The sequence below is a fragment of the Mastomys coucha genome, unplaced genomic scaffold, assembly GCF_008632895.1.
Source record: "Mastomys coucha isolate ucsf_1 unplaced genomic scaffold, UCSF_Mcou_1 pScaffold21, whole genome shotgun sequence".
In the NCBI taxonomy this organism is placed as follows: Eukaryota; Metazoa; Chordata; class Mammalia; order Rodentia; family Muridae; genus Mastomys; species Mastomys coucha.
This window is the reverse complement of record NW_022196904.1, coordinates 101,039,507-101,053,794: the sequence shown is the minus strand read 5'-3', so window position 1 is coordinate 101,053,794 and position 14,288 is coordinate 101,039,507. Positions and strand designations below refer to the sequence as shown.

The 14,288-nt window shown below is 49.2% G+C and overlaps 1 protein-coding gene across 9 annotated transcripts in view; it reads right to left on the bottom strand.

The window, feature by feature from the left end:
- The window catches only part of Mical2 (microtubule associated monooxygenase, calponin and LIM domain containing 2), a 199,742-nt gene extending 185,682 nt beyond the window's left edge, over window positions 1–14,060 (bottom strand). For 4 of the 9 annotated variants that reach the window (XM_031387896.1, XM_031387900.1, XM_031387897.1 and 1 more), the window contains exons 1-2: window positions 13,878–14,040; window positions 4,770–4,842 (exon numbers count right to left, since the gene is read on the bottom strand). The gene's annotated coding sequence lies outside the window, so the exon portion shown is untranslated. Of the gene's footprint in view, window positions 1–728; window positions 843–4,769; window positions 4,843–13,877 lie in introns of those variants that run through there. The other 5 variants (XM_031387904.1, XM_031387905.1, XM_031387902.1 and 2 more) reach the window with 3 other exon arrangements.
- Window positions 14,061–14,288: the final 228 nt, after the last annotated feature.

The following is a 14,288-nucleotide window of genomic DNA, read 5'->3' as shown; positions in this document are numbered from 1 at the left end:
ATATAGCTCAGGTGGTAGAAGAAATGCTTGCCTAGCTTGCTTGAAGCCCTGGGTTTGATCCTAAGCAAATGTATAAAGTCAGGTACAGTGGTGTGTGCCTGTAATCCTAGCACTCAGAAGGCAGAGGCAGGAAGACCTCAAGGTTGCTCAAGGTTATTCTTGGCTATGTAGCAACATTCAAGGCCAGCTAAAATACATGCAACTTGTCTAAAACAAAATAAGATGAAAATGTCAAACCCTTGAGGTGAGATGGTAAATGTGGCTAGCAAGTTTCCTGCCTTCTTGCTCCCCAGTACTCTAGAGTTGCCTAGATTAGAATAGATGGAAACTAAACTATGCCTAGCTTGTCTTACTGGGCCCTAGGGGTCTCTGAGTATCCTGCCCTGTCTTAAATAGAAGATTCTTCCCATATTTCCAACTCACCACTCAGAGTCTCTGCTTATTCCCACCTTCCTACCAGCTCTCCCCATTCTCCAGCACTCGCAGAGGGAGAGATGCTCTCTGCTTCCTCCCACTTGCCATCTGCACTCCGCCTACCCCTCAAGATCCACATCAAACACCACTGCCGCCTTCTTCTCTCCTAGGAAACTTTCCAGGTCTTCCCAGCCCATAGAAAACATTCCTCATACCAAGGCCTTCCCCCCTGTCATATGGACTAGTCATGAACTTCCTGGTGACTAAGCTGAGGTTTCTTAAATCCCCTGCTGCCACCACTCTTGTTTACATACACGTGTGTCTTGTTTTCCTGACACTGTAGACCTTCTGGGAAGAGCTGCCAAGCCTGGTGGATTCCAATGTCCTCATAGCACAAGGAACGGGCACACAGTAGGAACTCCATAAATGTTTCTCAACTCACTTCCCAATGTAAACAAGCCACCTTGTCATCAGCCTCTGCCTGGCCTGGCCCACACCCTGCATCTCTCCTCCCAGCCTGGCCGCTGCTTTGCTTATCTGCATAGGCAGCTGTGGACCTGTGTCTTCAAAGGTTCCTGGATAGGACCCACCAGATAGTTTGCAAAGCACCACGGGTCTGGAAAAGTTAAGTGTCTGGTTCTTTCTGGCAAACCAGGGGTTCTGAGTGCTTATTCCTTCAGACACTGGAGCCTAACAGGAACCACAAGGATGGAGATGAAGGTGACGCATATCAAAAACCAAAAAGTTTCAGCTTGCTGAACACCACCTCTCAGCCAACCCACATCACAAGGACTGGCAGAACCTCCAGTGACCTTTTGTTTTTCAGACAGGATCTCACACTATAGACCAGGCTGGGCTGGAACTTCTGTAGAATAAGCTAGACTTCCCAGGGTTCTTCCCACCACAACCTCCCCCAACCCTCCTCCGCACCCCTCCCAGTGCTGGGATTACAAGTGTGAGCCACCAAAACCTGCTTTCCAGTTACTTTGCTCTTCCAGGGAGAGGAGAGTCAGGTGGATGGAGAACACATCATGACTTGAAGATGCTGTGTGGGGCCTGGGCTGGACACTAGAGGATAGAATGATCTTCCTGCCTGCCTCCACAAGGTCAGAAGGCTGGAGCAGCTGCTATGCACCTGAGCAGCTGAGGCCCAGGTGAGCAGGAGTCAACAGAGGCCTGACTCAGATTCATAAGCCACACTCTTTCCACATAGACTCATAAACTCTAATTAGCCAATCGTACTCCCAGATTACCTGACACTGGGAGGGTGAGGAAATACACTCACTAAATTCTCAAGTCCAAAACCCTGGAAGCCCCTCAAAGGCACTTTTCCCTACTCTTGGTCCTTGGCTCATGTACCAATCAAAGAGGTAAACTGTTTTGACCTGCCTCCTGACAATGCTCTCCAAGCATTTGCAAGCTGCAATTACCATTCCCTTAGGTAATTGACAGCTGACTGCACACACTACTGTGGCCACTTTAGCCTTCTACAAGATGGACTTGCATTAGGGCAGAGGAGAACTTATCTTCAGGAAAGACTTTGAGACATAGAGCTCACATGTAACAGGTCTGAGGCAGGGAGCTGCCTCAGGTAGAAGCCTCAAGCCAACTACTGCCATGAAAGCAGCTGGCCAGAGAAAGCTGACAGTCCGGAGAGGTGAGTGGACCCCAGTGGCTACCTAGCCTCTCTGAGACCTTCATCTTCCAGAAGAGGGAGGCAGCTTCCATGGTAACAGGACTGGCCTAATTCCCTAGTTTCTACAGCAACGGTAGAGCCAGCTAGTGACCAGGACACAGGATGTGTGGAGGAAAAACAACCATTTCCTGTGAAACTTGTGGACCAGAGAAGGGGAAGTTGGTGTATGAGATTTGAGGAAAACAGACCTTCCTAACAGCTAGGAAGGAAAGGCTCCAGGACCTAGACTGAGGAAGCAAGTGACTCATAAGTCTCAGAGATGTGATTCCAGCCTCCAGACTGAGAAGTGTGAGAGAGGTGAAGAAGGCAGATACATGAACCTACCCTGAGGTTGTCACTCAGGGGCACTCAGAGCATGTAGGGCTTGGTTTAGTTTTATGCGTTTTTCTTATTGTTGGTTGTTGTTTTCAGTTTTTCAGTGTTGGGGCCGGGTGCATGCTAGGGAAACACTTTAACACTGATCTTGATCTCCAGCCCCATGTTGTTTTTAAAGGACGTCTAAACTCTTTTTAATGAGTCCGAGTCCTCCAGGCCAGAAAACCTCGAGCCTAGAGCGCTGCATACACATCCTCAGAGGAGGGGCCTAGTGGCCTAGTGGCCTTTGTATCTGAGAGGCAGCCCAGACCTAAATGTTGTCCTGGAGCCCTGTGGGAACTGGGGACATAGAAAGTCAAAGCAGGAGGAGAGCTGCAAGAGTCAGATCTCATCTGGCTGCCATACCTTCTCATAGGTAGGAAAAGGATGGAGCCAACAGGGTATTTGGAATCTATGTCCTCAAAGCAAGCTGGCTAAAGTGTGAGGCCCCCTAAAGAATGCTCTACAGTACTACACCAGAGGGCTCTCTGATAACCTTGCATGGTGGTGACCTGGAGTATGCTATGGCCGTGGTGTAAACCTGAAATGATCCACCGAGCAAGGCTGCCAGCATTTAAGGTGGCAGGGCATGCTTGTACCCCAGCACTCAGGACTGCTAGTTCAAAACATCCTGGGTTGCATACTGGGACCCTGTCCAATTTAACCAGTGTAGGTAACAGTAAAAGGGCTCGTGGGGTAAAGGCAACTGCTACCAAGCCTGACAACCTGAGTTCAATCCCTGGGACCTACATGGTAGAAAGAGGACCAACTCTTGCACGTTGTCCTCTGACCTACACATGTGCTCTATGGTAGGACCTCCATACTATGCACAGATAAATAAATAAAAGTGTAGTTTTTAAAAATTAACTAACATGACTGTTCAAGTCACAGTCAAGACAATCTTTTTTACTGACATGCCTACAGACCAACCTGAGAAAGACAATTACCCAACTGAGAGTTTTTTCAGGTGATTCTAGGCTGTGTCTGACTACAGCAGGGCCAAATGAGATTCTGAAGAGCTAGATCATGAGTGTGAAAAAGGTTCAGAAATGCTGCAACCATTTTTATTCTTTTTGTATGCACGCAAGAAGAATCTGAAATGAGCGAAGTATAGTGGTACATGCCTCAGCATGCAGGAGGCTAAGGTGGGAGAGTCCAGGCCTGCCTACTGTGCATAGTGAATGAGTTTGAAGCGTTTGTACTGCAGAGAGTTTGAGTTCCAGGCCAGCCTGGAACTCAGTGAGATCCTTACCCTCAAAGAGTACAGAATGAGATCCTTACTCTCAAAAAAATGTAAACAAGCAAAATTCGGGAATAGTATAAAGACATTTGTCTAATGTCCAATAGAATAATAGATATTTAAGTGTCAGCAGATGGAATGAATGAAGTCCCCAGTGAAATCGGGACTCTCTTCACCCTACAGCTGAGTCCAGTAATGTGCAGGTGTCACCCAGAAGGCAGGCCAATGTTAGTGCCCCATCTGAAACACTCTTTGAAGGGCCACTGCTTAAGGGCACAAGTCACTTAGGGAACAATACAAATGGAAGGTTTAAAGGCAAGAGGAATTCTAATCCCATCTGTTTCAAGACTTCTTGGGCCAACTCAAGAGTGGTCAGAAAAATGATCCAACTTGTGCATCGGGTACTGCTGAGCCCTATGTAGTCCTCACATACATCCTGTGAAGGCCTGCCTCCAGTAGACAGTACACTGGAGATCTCAAATGGCAGATCAGATGTCCTGAGTGATGGATGAGCCAACCTGGGCTCCCATTGGGACAACTGATGCTAAGAAAGGAGAAGAAGGGGAGAAGGGAGAGGAGGGGAGAGAAATGGAGAGGAAGGAGAAGTGGGGGAGGCAGAGGAAGGAAGGAGGAAGAGAAGAGAGAGCCCCCACAATGGCTCCCGTGAATACTCAATTCTTTCCACTTGCAGCTTGCAGGCACAATTTATATCATGACATAAACCCAGGGTGGCCCCAAGACATATGTGAGAGACAGGTGCCATCAGCCCTGCTCAAATGTCCAAGCCATAAACAGTAAGTTGCCATGCTGCCAGCCACCAGGTTAGCACCAGCAGCTGGCGGAGGTTGAGCTCAGCCTTCACCTCTCTTCCAGGCCTGGACGCGGCAGAAGGAGACTCTGCTGCTGTGAGGTCAGAAAGCAGGAGAATAGGCAGCATTTCAGATGGGATGCTGGGCTCTGCGAGCTTCTGAGCCCTACAGAAACGATCCTGGAGAGCAGGCTGCTCCTTTGGAAGAGGGTGTCCCCCAGACTCCAATCCACTCCAGCTTTGTAGCTTTGACTTACCACAGGCAAGCAGGGACCTCCTGGTCTGTTTCCGGGGTCAGAGCCCTCTATGTCTGCATTTCCTTTCCTTGACCTGGAAGAAGGGAAGGAGAGGTGTAAGGGGGCAGGGTTTTTTTGTGTGTGTTTGTTTGTTTCTTTCCCTACAGAATACAAGCTGCAGGAAAAGATAGATGAACCAGATTCTACAACCCTAGCCAGGGAGTTTCATAATGGGTCGCTGTACTTAGAAAGATGGGATTGTACACACAGGCCCTGTAACCACAAAGAAAGTTAAGAGACCAAGCCAGGGCACAGAAGAAGCATAGCTTGGGGCCTGACCTTAATTGCTCTACTCCATTTTTAGGGCACCCCTCAGTGTAGACAAAGGGTAGCCATTTAGTTAGCATTAAGTCCTTGGTGAGAGGCTCAGGCTTCCTAAACTTACCTGACCCAAGGATTAGGTGGCTGAGTCTCCTTTGGGTTTGCTCACATCCCGCACATGCCCCCTGTCCACGCCTCTGTATGCTCTTGCCTCTGCTCATTTCTGTTGAGGACATCCTCCAAGGTGCTTTGTGACTAACAAGCTGGCCCCTTCCCTTCCTCCTCCCCTGATAAGCCCCCACTGTGTGCATTCCATACCCAATCCTGGTATGCAGGCAGCAGGGTGAAGTTGGTCCTGCATACCTCACTCCAGGCAGAAGAAGAGCAACCAGATCTGGGCCCCCAGCACAACAGCTGCATGCTGTGCTGGGCATTAACAAGCCTGAGCCTCCAGCTGTTGGTTGCCACCCCAGCACCTATTTATAGTCCTCCTCCATGACTCCCAATTGGCTCATGTTGGTGTATTCTCTCAAGGGTCAGCCAATAGCCAACTGGAGACAAACAAATCCCTATGGGCAGCTGCCCATCTCAGTTAAAATCTGGGTTTATGAGCTGGGTATAGTGGCACACACCTTTAATCCCAGTATTTGAGAGGCAGAGTCAGATCAATCTCTGTGAGTTTGAGACCATCCTGTTCTATACAGTGAGTTCCAGGACAGCCAAGCCTACATAGTGAGTCCCTCTCTCAAACAAATAGAAAACACAAAATAAAATCTGGTTTTGTATCACAAACCGAGAAAACAAAGGTAGAAATTCTGTCCCTAGGGCTCTAGAGATGTGTTTTGAGTCAGAGGAATTGCAAGCTAAGGCCAACCTATGCTACATGCTAAGGCCCTGCCTCAAAAAAGTAAAAATAAAAACACATTGTCTGAGCCTCTTATTCTAAACACGTAAACTCAACGCAGGGTGAGAACTTCATGACCAAGACATCATAGGGCCCTTCTAACTTGACATCCCATTACTCCGTGACTCATGCTCTCTCTTCCTCCTCTAGCAGAGAAGTCAAAAACATCTAAACCCACACCAATTGCCCTTTCCTGAGCACCTCAGGCCTCATGGGGTCCAAAGGGAAAGATAAAACTCCTGAGCTAATCTCAGAGCAGCCTGAGACTGCCTGCTCAGTCCTGCAGGTGGCAAGAGGAGGAGGGAGAGAGGGCTGCTGTTGCTATAGATACAAAAAAATGCTCCTCTCATTCATACCATCTGTCCGAGCCAGGATAGAAGACAAACTGTTGGTTGCCCTCACTCCCTTGGCCTACCTTTCTAACTGATTACAACTGGATGCTAAATTTAAATGCCGCTCTGAAATCAGGACATATAAGGTCTCTCCGCCTGCATCTGAAGAGTTTCATAATGGGTAGCCCTGAAAAGCAATGAGGAATTAGACTTGGAGGCAATCTAAGCTGTATTGTACAGCCACCACAATTAGAGATCTAAAAAAAAAAAAAAGCTGTTTCTCTCTCTGGCTGAAGATGAAGTTTCAGCAATAAACAGACATCTGCTAGGAGCTCTTGAAGAGAGGCAGCATAAACACCCCAGGGAGCCACAGTAAACAGGGAGCCCTCTCCAGGAAGCTACTGCTCGCCAGGGAAGAAGGGACGGAAGTGAGGAGGAGGCTGTGGGGACTGAAGGGCAGAGAAGGATGGGGTGCCTGAGAGGCTGGGTGCCACAAGAGCAGGGCTGGGTTGGGGGAGTAGGCAGACAGACAGGAGGAGCTCAGCTTGGGGAAAAACGAAGAGCTGGCTGACTTTTACAGGGAAGCTTGAGACCCAGAGGGGGCTTCTGGAGGAGCCAGAACATTCATGATGTTCATTGTGGAAATTGACCATTGAAAAAAAGGGAGGTGTTGGAATTCAGGCCTGTGCCTAAATTTGTAAATATTTTAATTTCATCTCTACATCAATCTCAAGATCAAGTTAAAATCTCAAGATGAGTTTAACTACCTCTTCTATATAGGCTTAGATGGTAGAGTTCATGGACTTTGCAAGGCCATGTGGCTAAGATTCAAATCCATGTCTGTCTTAGCATGCTTTGTCTGCTTTCTTCTTTTCGCCTCTATCATCTGCATAGAGAACTTGTCCCTGATGTTTATCGTCAGTGCCTAGATATCCCAAATCCCCCAGATCTAAAGCAAGGGGATCCTGACAAGAAGAGGTGCTGAAATATATGGAGGAAGCAATCACTGAGTTTTGGCCAGTTCATTACCGAGTCTCCGAGATCCTGTGGACCCTCTGGTCCATTCTGGTCACTTCCTAGCAGACAGAAGGAAAAGCAAAGCATGTAACAGGCAGAGGAATGTGCCCACAGTATGTCCACCATTGTGAGAAGAGCCCAAGGATGGAGGCTAAGGGAAGAAGCATGGCTTGGGTTCTCACCGGTTCCTTTTGTATGGAGTGAGTGTTTTATCACACATTGCATCAATGTGTGCACATGCTGTAGTTCTATGTATCTGTATGTTTGTGATAGTGAATGCCATACACACTTGTGTGTTGACGTGACAACCATGCATGCATACATGTGTGTTGGGGCAAGTACCGTATCCCCTTCTCTGTCTCTCAGTGTGTGTGTGTGTGTGTGTGTGTGTGTGTGTGTGTGTAGAGTACAGTGCATCTATGTGTTTGTATGGGTGAGTACCATGCATCCATGTGCAAGTGTTAGAGTGTTACATGCATGTGTGCCCCTCCATGCTGTTTATCCTTTCCCCTGGCTGTCAGACTCCCAGTTTTTTCAGGAAGAAACTCTTACCAGTTACCATCTTTCCATCCAAGTGTGAAAGGTCCAACTGTCCCCACCCATGGAGCTATTAACTCCATGAATACTGCACATAGAACCTCAGGATGAGTAGGCACCCAATGCAGGAGTCAGCAGCCAGATTGCCCACAGACTCAGGTCTACTCTGCCCCAGGAAGCAGTTCTCTTTAGTGACTGGAAGATCTCAGTAACTCTTCTCCATCCTCCCCTCTTCCTCACGTGCCTGGCTCCCAGCACCCTGAGACCTGGATCCAGTCCTCACATGACTGGCCAAGACCAGCATTAGGTCTGTGAGCAAAGAAGCAATCTCCACGGCTCAGCATGATATGAAGGTGGTAAGTCCAGGACAGAGTGTTCTAGACACTCACTCCTGTTTCTGGCATGTGCTGAGCTTCCGGGCTGGGTGTGTCTGAAACTTGGGCCTGAGAATGTTCCATTAACCTGTGGCTCTAGCAGAGCAGGGGCCAGCAACAACTGACTAGCTCCTTGCTGTTCAGCTCCCACGGCCAGCTGAAAGGACATGAGCTCTGGACATACCCTGTTGCCCAGGAAATGTTCTGCTGTAGCATTACTATGCCCTGAAAGAAATGTAGGCAAGCTACAGGAGCTAGAGCCATGAGGTATCCAGGCAGCCACAGACAGGTGGAGATCTGGGGGAGGAAGGAATATAGTCCTGGGTAGAAACATTAATCCACATAAAGAACATGCTAAGAGGCTGGGGTTGTAGCTCAGTTGGGAATGTGCTTGCCCTTACACAGAAAACTCCAAGTGGGAACCCCAGCACTGTATAAAATGACCATGGTACATATCTATAATCCTCAGGGATTACATGAAGGCAGGGGAATCACAAACTCAAGTTCATTCACCCATACATAACAAATTTGAGGCCAGCCTGGGCTACACAAGACCTTATCTTTAAAACAAAAACAAGCTTGTATTGGTAGCAAAGGCCTTTAATCTCAGCACTTGGAAGGCACAGGCAGGCAGATGTCTGTGAATGAGGCTATGCTAGTCTATATAGCTTCAGGTCAGACAGAGCTACATAATGAGACCCTATAAAAAACAATACAAAACAAAACAGAACAAAACCCCTAAAATCTTCAACATGACAAACACAGAATTAACTATGTGGACACAGTGGCCTGCACACTCACTGAGCCAGGGGATCTTTCCCATGATGCCCACAGCAATGCTCAGATGTGTACACAGGGACAGAGCATGAGAATGGAAGAAACCAGACCACACTTGATACCACAAAAGGCTGTGTGCTGTGTACTTGGAGAGGACGGTTCTTCACACTCTGACAGAAAAGGGAGCATCCCCAAATCAGACTGCAGCAGCAGCTTAGGACCAGAGGGGCCCTGTCACCATCACTCCAGACAGCTTTAATGTCGGCCACCAGCAGAGAGTCAATGTTTTAGAAAGGGTGCCTTGTCATCAGGGACCAGGATGTGTTCTACACCCTGGGACAGGTGCCCAGGAGAAATGAGAAGCTAGTGTGGATGGACCAGGGCACCCTAGAATGAGCTGCACAGGTGTTTATCCTTAAAGATTTTCCCAAGAGGCAGCACAGGCCAGTAGAGCCTGGAGCTTGGGCCTGCTTGCTCTTCTATCATCTCTGGTGGCTCAGCCTCCAGAAAGGCAAAATGAACCTAATATACAAACAATATTATGATCTGAGCAAGTTTCAGAATCCCAGTAGCTTTAAAGTACTGTCAACACACATAGCTGTAGCCAATACCCATGATCAGCCCATGCTTTCTAGAGGCACTTAGGCTTGTCTACAAGGAGTCCAAGAAGTTGGGGGTCGTGTTTCTAAAGAGAATGTAATATGGATTTCCTATCGTGAAAACATTTTTACTATAAAAATTTGAGGGAGAAAAAAAAAGTAAAGAGTAATATCATGCCCAGCAGTATATACCTACAATCCCAGCTCTCCTGGACTTCAGAGTCTGCGTGCCCAGCAGTATATACCTACAATCCCAGCTCTCCTGGACTTCAGAGTCTGCCTGGGCAACTTAGTGAGACCCTCCCTTAGGATTAAAAACGTTAAAGAGTGCAGGGCATGTGGCTCAGGGGTTGAATACTTGACTAACATGCAAGAAAGCTCAGGCTATGGTCTCCAGTATAGAAACCATCCAATCAAAGACCTAAAAATTAATAAGAAAGGAAAAAAATCAACTCAAATACTGACACAACTTGAGCATTAAAATGTTGTTATATTTGCTGAAAAAAATAAATAAAAGATTAGCTGTATGTAGTGGTACACATTTGCAATTCCAGTACTTGGGAAATAGAAACAGGAGACTTGTTCAGGAGTTCGAGACCATTGTCAACTACATATTGAGTTCAAGTCCAGCCTGAGCTACATAAGACCCTATCTCAGGAAAGCTAAAGGGAAAAAAAAAATCAGAGCGGTGGTGTTTATAAAAGGACCAGGTGGGGCTAAGGGGTGAGGGAGGGCGAGAGCCCTGTTCTCTGCCTAGCTCAGTATCAGAGTTACAGTTTGGTCTTGATGGAACTAGACTCAAAGCTTAAACAGAATGACCTCAGCAGCTGTCAGCCACGTGTGATGTGCAAGGCCAGCTGCTGCCGAGGGCACACACGTGGCCATCTGGGCTCCACACCACAGACCAAAGTGGCGAGGGTGAGTGTTGTAAATAATTCTCCTATGATTTCTGGATACTTATGGACTGACGTTCACGGCTCTGACAGCCACACGTGCATGAGCAAGTCAGCATTCCAAACACGCACCACAGTCACACGAGTCCCTGACAGTCCCCTCGTTCAGAACATGCCCTCTGGTTGGCTGCAGCACACTGAGCAGATGCTCGCCAAACCTCTGCTCTGTGTGTGTGTGTGTGTGTGTGTGTGTGTGTGTGTGTGTCCGCTGTGTGCAGGCTTTGTTCCTGAGGATCCAGAGAGGGACTGAAGTGGACTCCAGTCTCTAGGGGCTCGCTGTGCTCCCAGGAGAGATAAGCTCTTGAAACAGAGATTAATTGCTCATGGAGAGGAAGGGACCTTCTCCAGTTCATAACAGGCAGCAAGGCACTGGTGGCCAAATACAGAATGTGCGTGGATCCGCACTCTGACAGCTGGAGATGTCATTCCTGACAAGCAGGCCTGTGCGCCTATCTCAATGTGGACAGGTGGCACTATATGATACTGCTGTCTCTGTCCTGTGCAGCAATGACCATAGGGAATTTACAAGGGAATGCTCTTTTTAAGTGATGTTTGCTGGACTGTGTAGAGAAAAAAAAAATGACATGAAGAATGGCATCAGAAATCAGCTTTAAAATACTTCAGAAAGAAAAATTCAGGGGGCGGGCCAGCAAGATGGCTCAGCAGGGAAAGGGGCTTGCTGCCAAGTCCAGTGACATGAGTTCAATCTCAGGGACCCACATACTTGAAGGAAAGAAACAGCTCCCCCAAACTGTCCCCTGATCTCTGCACAGAAACTGTGTCACATATGCCCATACATGTACATATACATAGTAAGCAAACAAATAAAAATAAATGGAAGTTTAAAACAAAAAACAATGGAGAGAAAAGTAAAAGAGAAAACCATAGAGTTAGCATAACGCAGCATCATTTTAGTAGCTGGGGAAGCTGGGGAAGGTGCAGGCAGAGCTCATTACATTATCCTATTTTTCCGAAAAAAATTATATGTATTTTTATAAGTATAATATATATTATCTGATAAATATATATTATATTTATATATTTGGCTGGTTGGTTTTTGTCTGTTTTGTTTTGTTTAGGGAGGGTAGTTGGAGACAGAGTTTCTCTGTATAGCCCTGGCTGACCTGGAACTTGTTTTGTAAACTAGACTGGCCTCAAACTCACAGAGATCCTCCTGCCTCTACCTCCCAAGTGTTGGGATTAAAGGCATGCACCACCACTGCCCCATTGGTTTGGGTTTTTTGAGACAGTTGTAGCTGACCTAGAACTCATTATATATACCAGTTTGGCCTCAAACTTTCGGCAATCCTCTTGCTTCTGCCTGCTCGAGGCTGGCGTTACCTCATAACCACTCCTGGGAGCTGGAATCGTCATGAGACTCTAGCAGTCTGTGGGGCCAGTAGCAATCTCTGTGACTCAGTTCTCTCATCCATAAAATGGGTGTAGCCCCAACTACTATAGAGGGCTAATGTGGAGGTACTTATGAGGCAAAAAATGAGCAGTCTCAGGATGTTCTTTCAGGCTCTTTAAAGGAGAGGAACTATTAGCACTCCATAGACTTGGGTTAGCCATGTTCAACCCAGGCCGGGTTAGCCCAGCCCAGCCCAGCCCTGGACCAGGAAGGCGAAACCTTTATCATTCAGCAGTGGAGAGTGAGCAGAGTCTGGAAGACAAACACAGATAGAGATGTGGACACGGTGGAGATAACTGCCTCCCACCCCCTTCACAGGATGGAAGGACTGGAGCTGTTCGCTGCAGCTCCTAGGGATGGGACTGTTTAAACTCCATCACCTAGCAAACAAAAGAAGTATATAGCAAAGCCTGCCCCACCCCTACTGCAGAAAGAACAAGTCGGGAGTTCCTAAGGGTCAAAGTTATTTCAATGAATTCAGTTCAAGAATCCTGGAAAAGTCAAGCCCGCAGAGGTAAAGCCAACAGGAAGAGGCTTCCCTCTAACAAACGCAGCACCCCAGTCGGTCCCTCTCATCATAATGGACACTGGCAGAGCCCCTCTGCATTGGACTACACAGGGAGGAGCAGTTTGCAGTGCATTCCGCTTCCTGCTGTCTGTTCAGGCTCCTTGTGCTTTGCGATCCCCAGAGTCTCTCAAAGGCCAGGGGCTCCAGACAGAGCTCCTTCCCACAGCCACAGGGCAACTGGTGGAAAACAGGCACAGAGCCAGGACTGCTTTCTGGGTCCCTAAAACAGAGAGGACACAACTCAAGCTTTTTGGAGAGTAACCACTGGGAGCCCTGTACCTGAAGAAGGCAGCGCTGATCGCCTTTGAAATCCCTGGGACATGAACAGGGCTATCCTGGTGACCCGCTTGTTAGGTCCACTGCCCCCGCGGAGGTGGCTGGCACTCAGAGGACACAGGTGCCAGAGAACTCAGGGAGGCAAATGCGGAAGGCCAATTAGGCTCTGGCTTTTTTCTCTCCGGGTCTGTCCAAAGGGCTACTGACTTTATCCTCCCACTAAACCACCTAAGACATAGTGGACAGCGAAAGGCCTTGCAAACGAGAGCTCTTTCCGCTTTAGAAACCCAGGCCCAGAATAAACAATGTGGAAGGAGACACGAGAGTACTCTGGTTTCAACACGCCTCTTCCCGGTCCAGTACAGGCCCTTCCCAGCTCTGCCGGTGAGGGTGAGGCTGAGACTGAGGCTGGCCTGGGATAAATTAACCCCGCCCTCTCCGGACAGCTGCAGCAGGCAGAGGCTGCAAGCGAGACCCCAGCCCAGGGCCAGCTAGCCAGTGACAGGGCAGGACGCGAGGGTGGGATGCTCCTAGGCGGGAACAAGCACAGGCTGTTAGTGGGCCCCAGGATAGAGAGGGGACAGTAGCGCGGGGCCCTCGGAGCGTCGCCACCGGCCAAGCAACCAGCCCGTGTTCCAGCCCGCCGCTGGCCAGGCCACTGACACTTGGCCCAACTTCCTGTTATCAAGGAGGGAGGAGAAGAAAGGAGGCAGAAAAATATAATAATAAAATAAAGATAAGCAAGGCGCTCTGTCAGAGGATGGGAAAGGTACGGGAGCCCAGATTGCAGGGAGCAAAGTTTGGGGACGTTCCCCTGAACGATGACAGGCGACCCTGCTGCTGAAGGGCGCCTACTCTGCGCTTGTGGGTTAGGTTTTCTGGGGTTAGAATGGCAGTTTTGATTGGTGGAGAGCCCACAGGCGCGCCCCGCAGGTGGGTCTGAGATCCCGGACGAAACTGCCGCACCTGACCCTCCGGGGTGTCCAGGAGGGCGCAGAGCCTAGCTGGGACTAGCCACCCGCTCCCGCGCACCCCGGAGCCCACTCCCACTCCGTCTTACCGAAGGTCTCGGGGGGCCTCTGGGCCTCAGGTCAGCGCCTGCCTTGGCTTGGCCTCTGTATGAGGGTACAGAAATCCAGGACCCCGCGGGCCGCCTGCCGAGCCCGGAGCTAGCTAGGCGGCCCGGCGCAGGCTGAGCCGGCCGGGTGCCTGAGCTTCTGCGAGCCGCAGAGGACCTGATTGGGACACGCCTCCATCTGAGACTCGGCCAATGACAGAGCCTCCGAAGGCGAGGCTCCACCCCAGCCCTGAGACGCACGACCAATGGTCGTGCAGCGCGGAACCCACCCCAGCGCCCTCGGGTTTAGTACTGGGCTGGAGACCGCTGTCACCACTGCAGCCTCGGACGCACGTGGGCTGAAGCCCTGCCCTAGCCGCTCCTACCCTGGACACAGGTCGAAGCCCCAGCCCT